A 15,489-nucleotide genomic window follows, 5' to 3' on the forward strand; every position below is an offset into this window, starting at 1 on the left:
TGAAACTGTCACATATCTCCACCTCATCTCAAATATACTTTACTCAATCGAGATCTGGTGACTGTGGAGGCCATTTAAGTACAGAGAACTCATTCACATGTTGAAGAAACCAGTTTGACATGATTTGAGCTTTGAGACATGCAGCCATCAGAAGATGGGTACCACTGTGACCATAAGGGATGCACATGGTCAGCAATTATACTATTTACAGTGACCATATAGTGTATGTCACGAATGAAAGTGAGTCTTCAATATATAAATCTTGATGCTGGTCAGTTATGTATGAGTGTGATAGTGTGAGGATAGAAGCTGCTGTATCTGGTAGTTTTGGTGTAAACAGTTCTTCAACCTTGGCTGGAAGGAAGGTGAAAAAATTACGTACAAGATGTGGGATATCTGTAATGATGCATTTTTTTTGGTTCCTAGATAATACCTTAAGCACAGGTGATCGAATGTAGCCCCCCTCTTCCTTGCTGCTCTGTTTGCTCTCCACTGTTTGCTGTAGTCAGTTTCTGCACTGCTTTCTGGCTGCGCCACATCAGAGTATGATGGATGTGCACAAGATCCTGATTGCAGTTTAGAGCTGGCTCAGCAGCTCCTGTGGTAAATCATACTATGCAGTCCAAGTTCATGTGAATACAATCTGCTTTTCAAAACAGTCCATGAAATGTGTGAAAGCTGTTCTGGGAAATGTTATTCAGTGACTGCTGTTCTGGAAACTGTCTCATAAACGATGGACTGAGCGCTCTGTGGTCAGTATCTGGTTGACAATAAAGACATGCTTCAATTTTAATTCTGCATGGCAAGTGTTGGTACTAAGTTGTATGATGAGAGATTAAAAAAAAAACAGATTTTTCCATGCTTGCTTTGACTGGCTGATGACACAGTGTCCTCCAAATCTTCTTGTCTCTGCTCAGCCATATTTTTTATTATTTTTTACATTTTATTTTTTGACGTTGTAAGCATGCTTTGTGTCAGCTGACATTGTGCTTTCATCTGCTTGAATCTGCTTTGCTACCAGCGGTATACTGGCAGGTATCAACACAGTCATCTTCATTCACTGCTGCTTTCAGGTTGTGCCGATGCACTTGTGTTTCATAAAAATCTTTTCTTTTGTACTTTTCCTTTGATCAGGCACAAGTATTTTCATGGTTACATGGAAGCTGGAGGCAATGATGCAATATTCTGCTCATGCACAAATTCAGAAATTGGAAGCTTCCTCTTTACCTGATAGACAACTTTCCAGTTTTTCTAGTGACAACCAAGCGTGCCTGTAGTACACCAGGGAGTGATGTTTCTAATTAGGATGCGGTTGCCTTTCCTCTTACTTTGTTGTCATAACTCTTTTTTCCTCTCTCTGCAGACATCTCTAGCACTATATTGGCTTTTTGCTTTCAGTGCTCCCCCCCGTTTTTCATGTATTTCAATGGTATGGGGTTCTACTTTCTTGTTAGTCACAATCAGAGGTTGTAGGTCCCTCCGGAATAGGCAGTAAAAACTCACTGGCTCACGTTTTCTGAAGTTGCATTTCACAGGCTGGCTTATTAAGCAACACACAGGTTTCCACAATCTCTGGGAGAATGTTCACCATCAGCAGCGGACTCTTTGACCCTCTGGGTGATATGGTGTTCTTCTTGAGCCTACAATGTTCCAGCTGGTTGTCAGCTGGGTGAACAGCTGATTTTCTAAGTCAAAACTTAGGGTATAGTCATCAAATATCTTGATGTCTTCTATCTTGTATGATTTTGATGTTTTATAGGTTCGTACAAATCACGTGAAATGGGATATTATCAATATATTTTCAACACAACATTGTTTTTTTCTCCTGGACAGATCCTCCAGACACTCTGAGTGCTGAGTAGTGACACTACTGATAAGGGGATGCTTCGTTGTGTCTGCTGGGCCTTTAAGGAAGCTTTTAAGAGGTGGTGGGTGCGCGATATCTTCCACACGAGCTGAGGATGACTTGCTAAAAGCTTTTTAGTCACCGTGATATGGAAAACAGATCGTGTCTCTCAAAGGTCAAAGGTATATTCAAAACACTATTCCGATCCTCTGCTGTGGGCCCCAAATCATAACAAAGGCTGTCAGATGTATTCTCTCAACTAAGAAGCTGTAATGATAGGCCTTACTTGATCCAAGAGAGAAAACAGAGAGTTGTTTCCCAAACCATCCATGATGGAATAAACAGGCTTCTTTCTCCTGTTCATGGGAGTCTGTTTGTTCTTGGATCCAGCCTCAAGTACAGGAACAGCGGGTTTCAGCACTGCCAAGCTTCATTTTTTAACGCTGAAGGTTGCTGCTTTGTTGTGTGAAGTCAGTGACACTCTGTTGTGAATGTGTGAAAGGCAAGACTGGCAGTAATCAAGCTACCGAAATCTGCGACAGGTAGACAAGCCCATAGTTGAGTATAAATGGTAAGTGGCCTGGTACTTATATAGCGCTTTTCTACTACAAGCTTCATTCACCCAATCACACACACATATATTCATACAAGAAATCCCAAAGATCTCAGTCTCAGCTGACTGCAGGTTTCCCCAACCTTATAAACAGTACATTTACATAATGACTGAAACTAGCACCACTGATGAACAATGGTTTGTGAGGTCTCTTGATCATTAATATGCAAATTGTCATGACCATTGATCAACAACCACTGATCAAACAAACAAGAACATCATATCAAGAAGGCCCTGAGTAAATATCATTATCCCAGCTGGACATTTGTCAAAGCTGGGAAGGCACCTGAAGAAAGCTCCAGATGATCCAGCAGAGAAGAAGGACAACTCCTACCTAAGTAAGAAAATCCTGAGTGACGCCTTATGTGTCAGAAGTATCGGAACAGCTAAGATGCATTTTGTCTAAACACCACATCTCTTTGGCTTTCAAACCCCAAAACACGCTGCGCCAAAAACAGATCAGATCCCCCAACACAAACAGAGTAATGTAGCGTATGCTGGTAAGTGTCAGGAGGATTGCTGTGATTTATACATCGGGTAAACCAAACAACCTCTGGTTAAGTGGATGCCACAACATAGAAGAGCCATCTTGTCAGGCCAGGGCTCTCCATTTACACCTACAGGCCAGTGGACACTCTTTCAAGGATGAGGATGTACACATCCTGAAGAGGGAGGAACGTTGGTTTGAGCGGGGAGTCAAGGAGGCCATTTACGTGGAGAAAGAAAAGTCATCTCTGAGTCAAGGAGGGTGCCTAAGGGTACATCTTTCACCATCTTACAATGCTGTGATTGCAGATATTCAGATATGTTATAATCCAAATAAACAAATGCTTTACTTGAACAAGGAAAGACACAAGTTGCAGCGATTATTCAGCTTCACATTGCAGGAATAGTATAGATGAACTGTAAGATGAAGAAAACATGCTAACGGGGTATGCTTAACAGGTATCCCCGTGTGTCAGAAAACAATGCTGTTGTCTCTTGCATTTATATATAACATCTTAACATCAGTATGTACCAAGCTGGGAGTGACAATGTGCTGTCTTGTCTAACCAGTGCTCTCTATAGAGGCTATTTAATGGAAAACCCATACCATATCTTATTTTAGCTTTTGACTCTGTATGTTGTTTACTACATATAACATGTAGAGACCAATGTAAGAGATGCCAGGGTAGCCTGGCAAAGATTGCCTCATATAAACAGGAAGTTCATCAGGTTCAGCAGGCATTTAGAGGAGGCCTTGGCCTTGGCAAAGGAAAACATGTATAGAAAGCAACACCCTGAAGAGCGAGGAAAAAATTTACTGATACAAATAAAGTGTGGAGCAGAGGCAGAATGATGTGCCAAGCAAGGCCAATAGATGAACTTGAAAAGGCAGAAAAGAATAAAGGGTAATTGGAAAGAACTTCTAGATATAAAATTATATTAATACAGGCGGAATGTGACTTGCTTTAAAACTATAGTCAGCTGTCATAATTGAAGAACCAAGGATGTTTATTTACACAAACAATGGTTAGAATGCATGTTGTCATGCTGTCAGATGGGGTTAATACAAACAGAAAACAGAAATCACTCTGTCCACTTTGGAGCTGTAAACCTTTGTGAATCAGGGGCCCTAGAATGGCTACAAGACAACCCCTGCAAGGGGAATAGTTTTGGAGGTAGTGGCCACGGATCATTGCTCTCTGCTTATCCTTCCTGACTGATTTTTTGCTAGTTTTACTTTTTACTTGTTTCCTTGTCATTGCTGGTAGCATGGGGCAGTACTTCCAGTCCATTCACGTTGCACCAATAGTCCAACTCACCCATAAGTGACATCATAAGAAGGTCTGCTGTGTCTTCAACGACTTTCAAGTGCGTAGAAGAGATGCCAGGAGATGAGGTGTTACATGAGAAGACATGGACAGGGCCACAGAAGACCGACACGAGGAGCATCGCCAGAACCCTACAAAATGACCGGGCTGCTCATGTGTATGTTTGCAAACTGAAATAATTAGATGAAGGTGTGAAGTCCTTCAGTGGAGCCAGTTCTCCCAGCCCAGCGCTCTTTAGCTCGACTGGCATTCACTAGAGAACACCAGAACTGGCGCGTCCCCCACTGTTACCCTGTTCATTTCGTAGATAATGTTGCAGGGAGCACATCATTCATCAGACGCTTAAGTCTGAACTTGCTCTTATATGTGAAGAGAATGGGGTGCCAAGTTTGGCAGGTAGCAATCACCTCATACAAATAATTTAATCAAAGACAGTCCCTAAAAGTTAATAAATCACAATAAGCAATAGAGCAGAGGTATTATGATCTCATGCAGGGTAAAGAAAATTATTTAAAAAACAAAGGATAAGAAAAGACAAGAAAGTTTTACGGCTAAGGTGTAAGCAGCATTGCCAGCTGCTTGAACTGAGGTCACTTTCCAAGTACAAATACACTTTTGCTTGTTTAATTAACAGCAACACTAAGTCTTTATCTGCCAAATGTAACTACAGCCATCGATAAAAGAAAAAGAAGGAGAATGAGAGCAAAAGATAAAGAAAAGCCTTAGAAAGTGGATTGTCTTCTGACATGTGGGGTGGAAAGGTCCATAAAAGTAATTGTCTGGAAGTGGTTTCTGAGTTTTCAGAAGAGGGTGAGTAATTTCGATGCACTTCAAAAAAGAAAGTTTAATGCTTTGAGTTTGGAATATTGAAAGATTGAAAATGTTGCATTTTCAAGGCCTTGCAGATCTTTAACTGCACAATTATCAAGGAAGCAAAGCAAAGTCAGACAGCATGACTCACTGCCTGCCGGCGACTCACTTACAGAAATTTGAAAATGTCTTTGTTGTTCAAGGTGAGTAAGTTGAAGTGAAGAATGCCTCGCTGCCAAATTTAATGAGAATTTTTAGGGATGCGAATAAAAAAATCATGTGTTTTATCTCTCAAACAGGAAACGAGTCCAACTTCTTAGATCCCCAGTTTCTTTCTAAATGTATTTCACCTATCAGCTACATTTTGCTTGCCTTGATCCGCCCGACATCTCAGCCTCTCTACCCTCACCTACTCCTGCGTCTCTTTGTGGCACGCCGGCATTGTTATTGGTGTCATAATTTACCTCTTTATGCAAACATGACCCTGTCCTCGATATGCCGTCAGGCAAAATATTCATACTGTAGTCACTGTGAGACCAATAAAGAATGAGATAGGAGGGACATAAATTATTTCTTCTTTGCTACGGTATTTCATATTTCACTCAGCTGCATTTCCTAGTATTGCATTATGCACATGCATTTATGCATGTGTGCCTTACGTGCCTATGTGTGCCTGTGTTTTCTTTATAGGCTATACATGTGAGAAAAAGGAGTGTGACATTGTTATGAAATAAACAGATCAGGACATGCAGAGATGAAAAGCAAGGACAGGTGTGGGGTGCAGGCATGAAGGCGAGTAAATGGGATACACAGGAGTCATGTGAGGCATTTACGCATTTGTATCGCTGGTAACTTAAGATGCTACCTTTTAGACCAACTACAGGAGTGCAGGCAGAGATAACTGGAATGAAGGCTTGTATTGCTGAAGTGTAGATGGTCTTAAGTAATGAAGAGACTGAATCGAATGAACCCCTCAGAGTGGCACAGAGGGACCATTGTGCTGTATGGATTTGGTAGCACATGTGCACTCATGGGTTTGACCTTGGCTGCCTCTCCCTCTTCTCCTCCCTCCTCCCTACACGTTAACCCACCCCCAGGGTCCCACTCAACCTTGGCTAATTAGCTCACATCCCAGTGGCACATGTTCAACACGCAATTTATCCACAGCAAGGACATAACAACTGCAGCGTCCCGCCTCTGTGCTGTTTCTCGTTTATTCTCTCATGTTACCGGCGCTACACTGTAGCTTGCTTATCTGGTTTTATTTAAGTGTTATAAGTGCTGTGAAAAAGTATGGCTTCCTCCCAAGTTTTTTTTTTTTTTTTTTTTGCATATTTGTCACACGTTTTGGATCATCAAATAAATGTTGTTATTAGACAGAGATAACCTGAGTAAATGCGAACTGCAGTTTTTAAATTATATTTCATTTATTAAGCGAATGAACTTATTTAAACCTATGCGGCCCTGTGTGAAAAAGTAATTGCTCCCCAGCCTTATAACTGAGTTAACAGTGAGTCTTTCACATGACTGTGGAGGAATTTGGGCCCACTCTTTGCAGATTTTTTTTTAAATTTCAGACACATTTTTAAGCATGAATGGTCTGTTTAGGGTTCACTGGATTTAAGCCTTTGACTAGGCCGTTGTTATATATTTATTTATTTCCCCTCTGCGAATTGGTACCTTATTGTGGTGTAGGGTTTATGTATCCCAGGGATCCCAGGGGCTATGTTTTCTGGGTGCTTTTGCCCATGGCAAATTGGTCCTGGGTGAGGGACCAGACAAAGAGTGATTCAGAAGACCCTTATGAGTATACAGATCACCCTGCCTTTGATAGGGTTACTGGGGCCCCGCCCTGGAGCCAGGCCCAGGGAGGGTGCCCGAGGCCTTCTTCCATGAGGCCCGGATGGGCACAGCATGAAAAGGGACATGAGCCCATCCTCCTGCAGGCCCACCACCTACAGGAGTGCCATAGTGTTTGGGTGCGTTGTGTGCCGGTCAGCGGCCTTCTCTGCTTAGGCTGCCCCCGCAATCTGGCCCCGGATAAGTGGAAGAAGATGATGGATGGATGGATGGATGGATGGATGGATGGATGGATGGATGGATGGATGGATGGATGGATGGATGGATGGATGGATGGATGGATGGATGGATTTTTTTTTTTAGCCATTAAAAGGTGGACTTGTTGGTGTGTTTTGGATCATCTTCCTGCTGCATGACTCAAGTGAGCTTGACTTTCAGAGCACAAAATGATGGCCAGACATTCTCCTTTACGATTTTCTGGCGGAGAGGAGAGTTAATGGTTCTAATAATTACAGCAAGTCATCCCGAAGCAGACCCAGACCATCACACTACCTCCACCTGTTGTTATGCTTTTCTTTATATGAAATGCTGTATTAGACTCAAACCTCCCAAAAAGTTCAGGTTTTGCTTGGTCAGTCCACAGAATATTTTCCTGAAAGTCTTGTTTTTGGAAAATGTGAAACAAACCTTTGGGCTTTTTTTGGTCAGTAGTGGTTTGGTCAGCTCTCCTGAACTCTGGCCTTAAATGAGGCAAGTGAGGCCTGCATTTCTTTGATGTTGTTCTGGGTTCTTCTGTGACATCCTGGATGAGTCATTGATGAACTATTAGAGTAATTTTGGTAGGCCAGCCACTCCTCGGCAGGTTCACCACTGTTTCAAGATTTCTGTAATTGTGGGTAATGGCTCTCACTGTGGGTCACTCTGTACCAAAGTCTTGGCTTTTTAACATTTTGAGTACTTAGGCCTGGCCATATATAGTTAAAGAGTGAAATCAGCTTTCAAAAAAAAAGGGTTTAATCAGAGTTAATTACTTTTCCACATAGAGTCGTGTGTGTAGATATTTTTTAACATGAACACTGAATTTTAGTTTCGTATAGTCAGCATTTTATACATTTCTTTTCTGTAACAAAGTTGATAATCAGACTGCATACCACTATTATATCAGAAAAGAGCCAATTTTTAGGTGCTGGTGTCGAACAAAATTACTCTAATAGTGCAGAGCATTACGCTATCAGATGTTTTTGAATTTTTAAAAAATGTTAAAGATATTACTTAATCTATAGTAAGCAATTTTTCCATCATGCAGTGGAAAGATGACACTGTACTTGCATAAATTCGAGTTTTTCTATTAAGTTCTACCTAAATTTAATGGAAGAAAAATAATCTTTGTCATTCTTAGGGGCGGGAGACAGCTGCAGTGATTAAACACAGTTTTTCAGGCTTTTTCTCTCCTTTAATTTGATCTTAGTCAATACAGAAAAGAAGGCCTTGCACAAATATGAAGCTCATTTTAACTGTACTGCTGCTGCCTTTCAATTACAAGTCCATCCACCAATTTTCTCCACCACTTATTCAACTTTAATTGAAGGGAAGTAGAAAGCTTAAAAAGGCAGGGTACCCCTCGGTCAGTTTGCTCGTCAATCACAGGGCTGAGACAGAGAAGCGCACGCACTCACATCAGCACCAATTTAGAATGACATTTGACTACACAGAGTCAAATAACACAAACACGCTAGTGGGCAGTCCTAAGATGAGCAACTTCGTTTGCATGCTCGAACCAACTTACAGGCCTTTCTCCATTTAATTACTTAATTACTGCTCCATGAGCATGTATGACCATACATGCTCATAATTAATGCACAAGTGGTTGGGAATACCGCTTTAGATTTTAGAGGTCATGTCTCCCCTCACAAAAAGCCAATAGCAACGACAAAGTGACTTACATGGTCACAAGAACATTCGGCTTTGGTCAGAAGCTTACATGACACTCATTTTGAATTTCATGGTAATTTTGGGCTTTTAGTGATTTCTGTGAACTGTTCTTTTTCAGAATGAAGTAATTGAACAGCATAAAACTTTAATGACTTTAAAAAACAACAATTAGTTGAACAAGTTTGAATTTTAGTTTGGATTTTTTCTAATCCATATATATTCAAGCACCCACACTAATATTTGCTCCCAAGTTTCACCCTGACCAGATGTTTTTGGTAGTCGTCAACAAGCTTCTGGGATACTTCTGGCTGGATATTTGATCACTCTTCGAGGAAGAATTGGTAGAGTTTATTTAAATTGGCTACTTTTCTGGCATGGACCTGACATTTAACTATAGTCCACAAATTTTCCATACGGTTGAGGTCGGGTCTTTGGGAAGGACATTCCAGAATCTTAATGCTATTTTATCCATTCCATAAACCAGTTTTGATGTATGTTTGGGATCACTGTCCTGTTGAAACATCCAGTTGTGTCCCAGTTTCAACTGTCTAACTGTTGATGTGAGGTGAAACTGAAAAAGTAGTTATTCAGTCTACTTTGTGCATTGTACCACTACCACTGGCAGTAAAATAGCCCCAGAGCTGAGCGCTGTTAAACAACTTATTTTTATGCTGGCAAAGAGAAACAAGGAGCTGCAGTCAATGATGATCACTAATGAGAAGTTAATGGGCCTTGGCTTTGTCTAGTTAAAAGACACACAACTTCAGTACAACTTGAAACTTTAAAATGTAAATAAGTCCATATATTTACAAGTGTTTGTAGACTTTTGACCCTGTGTGCATTAGAGAAAATCCAAATTAAGTCAAACTTATGCACCCAAATTCTTGTTTCGTTAAGTCATTAAAGATGTAGACTGTACAATCAGTCCACCCTGGAAAAAGAAGAGTTGAAAGAAATCATTAAAAGCCCAAAATTACTAGGCCATTTATGCCCAAAATGCGCGTACATAAACTTCTGACCACAACCCAATGTCCTTATGACCTTAATTATAATATATGTCTCTGATGATGAACACAGGCGAGGTTAGTGGAAGGAATGGGTTCTGAATAATTATGTATAAAACATTTTAATTGAAAGACCTGTGAAATGTCAGGATTGGCTTAGGGGACTTTCAACACAAAGTGATTTATTGTTTTGTGTCTGTGTGGTGGTGTGTTTGTGCATTCAGTCTGTAAAGTTTGCAGAGACTGCTTGGAAACTTGAAGCACTCAGCAACGCTGACAAATATAAAAGTCCTTCAAACTTATTTTTTCTTTGAGTGTTTCAATCATTAGTAGCAAGACTTACTGTGCCAGTGTTTAAATGGTAAATGGTAAATGGCCTGTATTTGTATAGCACTTTACTAGTCACTAAGGACCCCAAAGCGCTTTACACATCCAGTCATCCACCCATTCACACACTGGTGATGGCAAGCTACATTGTAGCCACAGCCACCCTGGGGCGCACTGACAGAGGCGAGGCTGCCGGACACTGGCGCCACCGGGCCCTCTGACCACCACCAGTAGGCAACGGGTGAAGTGTCTTGCCCAAGGACACAACGACTGAGACTGTTGGAGCCGGGGCTCAAACCGGCAACCTTACGATTACAAGGCGAACTCCCAACTCTTGAGCCACGATCGCCCGATGACTGCCACAATCAATCCATGTGAGACACGGTGGGACATGCCCAGAACTCCTCACCCAGGAATCATCCTTGTCAGATGCCCGAACCACCTCAACTGGCTTCTTTTGATGGAGGAGTAGTAGCTCTAGTCTGAACCCCTCCTAGATGGCCGAACTCCTCCGCCTATCTCTTTGAGAGGCCAGCCACCCTTTGGAGAAAGCTCATTTCTGCCGCTTATAAGACAATAAGGAAGTAGACATCCTGATCTTGGTGGGAAGGCTGTTCCACAGTTTGGGAGCCCTAACAACAAAGGCCTGCTGACCTTTGTTTACTAGGTGAGACCTTGGACACACCAGCCCCATTTACCGATAAAAGTAGCCATCCAGGCACATAGAGGCCAAACAATTCCTTCATATGATTTGGAGCATGGTCATTTAATGCTGCAAGTCATCAGTAAGCTTTTAGAATAGACACAGAATTTAACAGCCAACCAGTGTAAACTTCCTAATGCTGGAATAATATACTGACATATCTTGGTGCCAGTTAAAATCCAGGTAGCCACATTCTGAATTATGTGGAGTCAGTGTAGTGGACATTTTTTTCAACTTGAGCATCGAAACACTGCTCAGTGTTAAAATCACTGGTTATGAGTAGATTGCTTGACATTTTTGGACAAAAGGCTTAGCTTACTGTGGGTCAGGGTAGTGGATTTAATAACTAAAACATCAAATTTGTCATCATTAAGCTTTAAAAGGTTTTGAGACAGCCAGCAATTGATATCGTCAAGGCATTGAAGTACAGTGAGAACACATGGGTCACTCTTCCTGGCATCTGTTTGTCAAGTGGTCTGGGTAAACTCAAGACTCCCCTGGTTGGCTGGAGTGGCCCGAGGCTGCAATTTGCGGGGCATCGTGCCCTCAGAAGGATGTCACTGTGGTTCATTGCTCCTTCTACCCACCCTTAGCTGTAATCTCATTTAAAGACTCCCTCGTGCACTGGCTTTGAGTGGTGGATAAGACAAGAAGAGTGCAATATAAATGTTATTTGAAAATTTTGGGGGGAATACAAAGCTTTTAATTGGAGCTGTCAGTGGCAGAAATGCTTAAACATGGGGTGGAACAAAGCTGAAAAACAGGATTTATGTAAGGGAAATAAACAAACCATGCTGGCTGATGGTAACATGATATCAGTCATTTACAAGACTGCTTTAATTTCAATTAAAAGTTCACCTTCTCTTCTCGAGCCCTCTCCCACCACCATACTGAACACAGTTGATAAGAAAGCAACAACTAAAAAAAACAGTAGGTTATTACTAATGATGCATAAATCTTAAACAAGCATTTTGTAGTTGAAAGTTCATGTTTCTCTTTTTTAATATTCTTTTTCAGCTTTATTTTAAAGCATCAGCAAATGTAATCTGATGTTGCAGACAGTGAAGGTTTATTTATAAACTGTGTTATCTGGACTGGTGATGTCATTATAAGGTTGCAGACAATGTCACGATCTGAGTGAGGCCGTTGCGATGTTACCTAACAACAGCAAGAAATTACTTGTGTCCCTAACCTGCAAGTTTTAAGAAAAGTGGGGTCAAGGTGAAGTACAGACAGAGCGCCTCGATTAACAGCAAGATCATTCTAAAAGTTTCTATAAATGAAAGAATCTGAAAAATTTAAATGTCAACATCTGACACGTTTACCCCAAGCGAGGGGGGCGCAGAGAAGAGACTAAAAGCTCGAATATCTGCTGCTTTGTTTGTTGTAATCAGGGTGGCCTTGTGTTTATACACCAACCTTGAACAGAGACAAACAGACTATGAACCATCCTATCGCAAGCGTGTTACGTTCGTGTTTGCAGTTTACCCACATTCAGTGAGAGGTTCACAGCTGAGGTAAACAATGAGCAAAGCTGTGTTTGTTCAAAGAGATGCTTTGTGTATCACTGAGCTGTTTTTAAAAACTGCCGGGGTTACGACGCGCAACTTACTGTAAAACTGTAGATCTAAGGAACTGTACGAGCAGCTTGTAGGAGACGAGCTGCTCTGTGAATGCTAAGCAAATACATTTCTTGTGGAGGACCGTAGGTGTGTGCATGTAGGTTATTAGCCTCTAATCACATATTTGTCTCAGGGAATTACACATGATACAATCAGGCTGATGCAGAATGATTATAGTTTTGAATTTTCTTATTAATTTATATTTTTTATTTCATGTTTTGTTTTTATTTCACTTTAGTTTCAGTTTAGTTTTCCTTGTTTTAAAATGTTTAGTTTTAATTGAGTTTTTATTAGTTCAGTCGTTTTAATTAACATTTTATGCAGGAAATATCCAAGATTTAGGAAAACCAGTCCGAGTATTACAGTACAAACACAGACATTTTGGAAAGAATTTGTCTCACAGACTTGCAAACATCCAAATCATCAATAAACAAAAAGCCTCTACGAGCAAGGTGTGATAGCAAATTTTGCCAAACTAAGATTTCCTCCAAGTTCACAAAATAATTTTCAGTTAGTTTTAATTTTTCTCAAAGCTCAATTTTTTTTAAATGTATTTTACCTTGGATAATTAAAATCTCAAATTAACACCTTTTGCTCAAAACCAAACATAACAAACAAAAAAAGGTTAAAAGTTCAAACATTTAGACGGATTGCTGTGAACCTTTTAGCTTCATATATCAAACACTTCACCATATATTTTCTGGGCCTCAAATGGTTTGTAGAACAGGGCTAAAATGGAAAATCTGCACATATTTAACAACATCAATTATTATCTTCACAGTTATAATTAGAGTACAAGCTGGAATTTCCAAAATTTTATTCCATTCAGATTATACCATCGGATACTTTTGTTTTTGTGCTACAACTTGTGATATGTGCTCAGTCCAGTATAAAGGTTCATGAAAATAGCATTTTCTTCATTTTTTTACACAGAGAATTCCGTGTTAAAAAGTTTTCTACATTCTTTATTTTTGCAATATTGTGAAATACAGAAGTCAGTGTTTGTCTTTCGCATTGTGGAGTTTTTGATTAGTTTGTGCTCAAATATGAGACTTTACAAATCAACTTGATTTTTTTTCCTATTTTAAGTAGCTAATAGACAATTTCTGCTGTTTTGATGTTAAAAAAAGACCAGTGAAAATGTCAGGCTTTTATCTTTAATAGTTCTTGAAATATTCATGTTCAAACACTGACTCAGATTTCAACGTGCAAAAGAAAAAGAAAAACTCATTACATATGTTCAAACACTATACCATAAATTATTTATGTAAATTGGAGATTTGGAGAGCAGAATGTTCTAAAAATTGGCAGATTTGAGATGCAGTGAGAACGTGGATCTGATGGAGGAGGCTTCAGTTCTAAGTTAAGCTGTTTACAGGCTTAGACTGTTGTGTCATACACAGAAAGAGATAGTCCATTTCAGACTTATGTTTGGCTTGGGTGAAAGCACTGTCTGTACAGAATTCACAGCACACGGTGGTGTTAAGGCACAGTTGAAACCACGCTGACTTTTTATTAGAGAGCCGGCAGGTTAAAGAGGTTCTAATCTCATCTGAAAGAAACTGACATTTGCATTTTCACACCTCTGTTGGGCCAAGTCTAGAAAAGTTCAGGGGTTCAGTGCATGCATTAAAACCAACTTAATAATATAATGAAATGTCTCAGGACCCACTTTCTTTGCTCTTTTTAAAATAATGACTCAGGAAGAAGCAGTGTGCTTGTGCCAACATTTAAAAAACAACAAAGTTGTGCTTAGAACATTTCCAGAGATTTCTAAAATAACCACCGTTCCATCATATGTCCTTTCGTTCCTCAATGTGAGCAATGATTGAGTATTTCACATCACCAGACAAGGCGGGCCATACTTCAGAGACAGGAGCGTGAGTCATGTCTAACAGTTTTGGTTTGAACTGTCCTCTTAATTCATTTGTTCTGATTTTGGTGTACACAGTCTTGACCTTATGCTCTCAGATCGAGACCCTTTTCTTTTCTTTTTTCATTTTCATCCCTGATTAGTCCTTTTAATCTGCCTTGTGCTTTGCTGCATCTTTCCACATTCATCTTAGTGCTTGTATTGTTAGTCCTTTCTTTTCTGATTCATAAAAAAGACCAAGTTAGAAAAAAATGTACATTTTATTTTCCATTTGTGCAACAAATCTAAAGCCAGCTTGTCTTCTTTCATGCTCTGAGACACACACACACACACATGCACACACAGATGCACATGCACACTCATACACTTTCACTTTGCTGTAAGTTGGTGACATGAGTCCTTGGAAAGTGCAGTATTCAATTTGTAACTATTATGGAGACAAGGACGAAGTCCTTTATGTGAGCAGCCACAGAGAGAAAATGGAAGCAGTCACTATAGCAACCGCCAGAAGAGTGCCCAACAAATCAACAAACAATGCAGTACAAGACTTTTCCAGGGGAGCCATTTAATGCAAAGCCTTGAATCATACAAAGTTGTCCTCTTAAGTTTCTGAAACCTGTCTTGGAGTGTCTGTGGGTATCTAAGCCCCAAGTGCTTGGTAAAAACCTTGTGTTTTTCTCCGCACTTGTGCTTCAAGGCCAACTTGGCTGAATGTGCCAAAGAACTGTCTTCTTGGGTCATGGCAACCTCAGGATTTCTTCTGTGTGATCAGCCTTCAGGAAGTGCTTACTGCCACTAAAGCACAAAACAATGCTTACTTATTAAAAGCATTTTGTGTTTTTAAGTAATCTGGACCCTCTAACAAAGCTCAAATTTAGTATTTTGTGATGGACGCAGAACTTGTTTGTGAGTGCGATACATCCACGTTGATGCAGGCTGACGTTTAAGACAAACTGCAATTGTCTTTTTAGGGAAATTGTCTACTGGACTCAGCAGTGTGGGTGGTATTGTTTTCAGTGAAATAATTCACTGTTTTGAGCTCTGTGACAGGTGTTATATGATTTTGTCATCTCTGTGCAAGATTTGATGAAATGTCATAGATGTGCAGTCGAGAACAAAATTTAAAGTGGGTGTGGTTCGACCTA

Source organism: Oreochromis aureus, linkage group 16, assembly GCF_013358895.1.
Source record: "Oreochromis aureus strain Israel breed Guangdong linkage group 16, ZZ_aureus, whole genome shotgun sequence".
Taxonomy (NCBI): domain Eukaryota; kingdom Metazoa; phylum Chordata; class Actinopteri; order Cichliformes; family Cichlidae; genus Oreochromis; species Oreochromis aureus.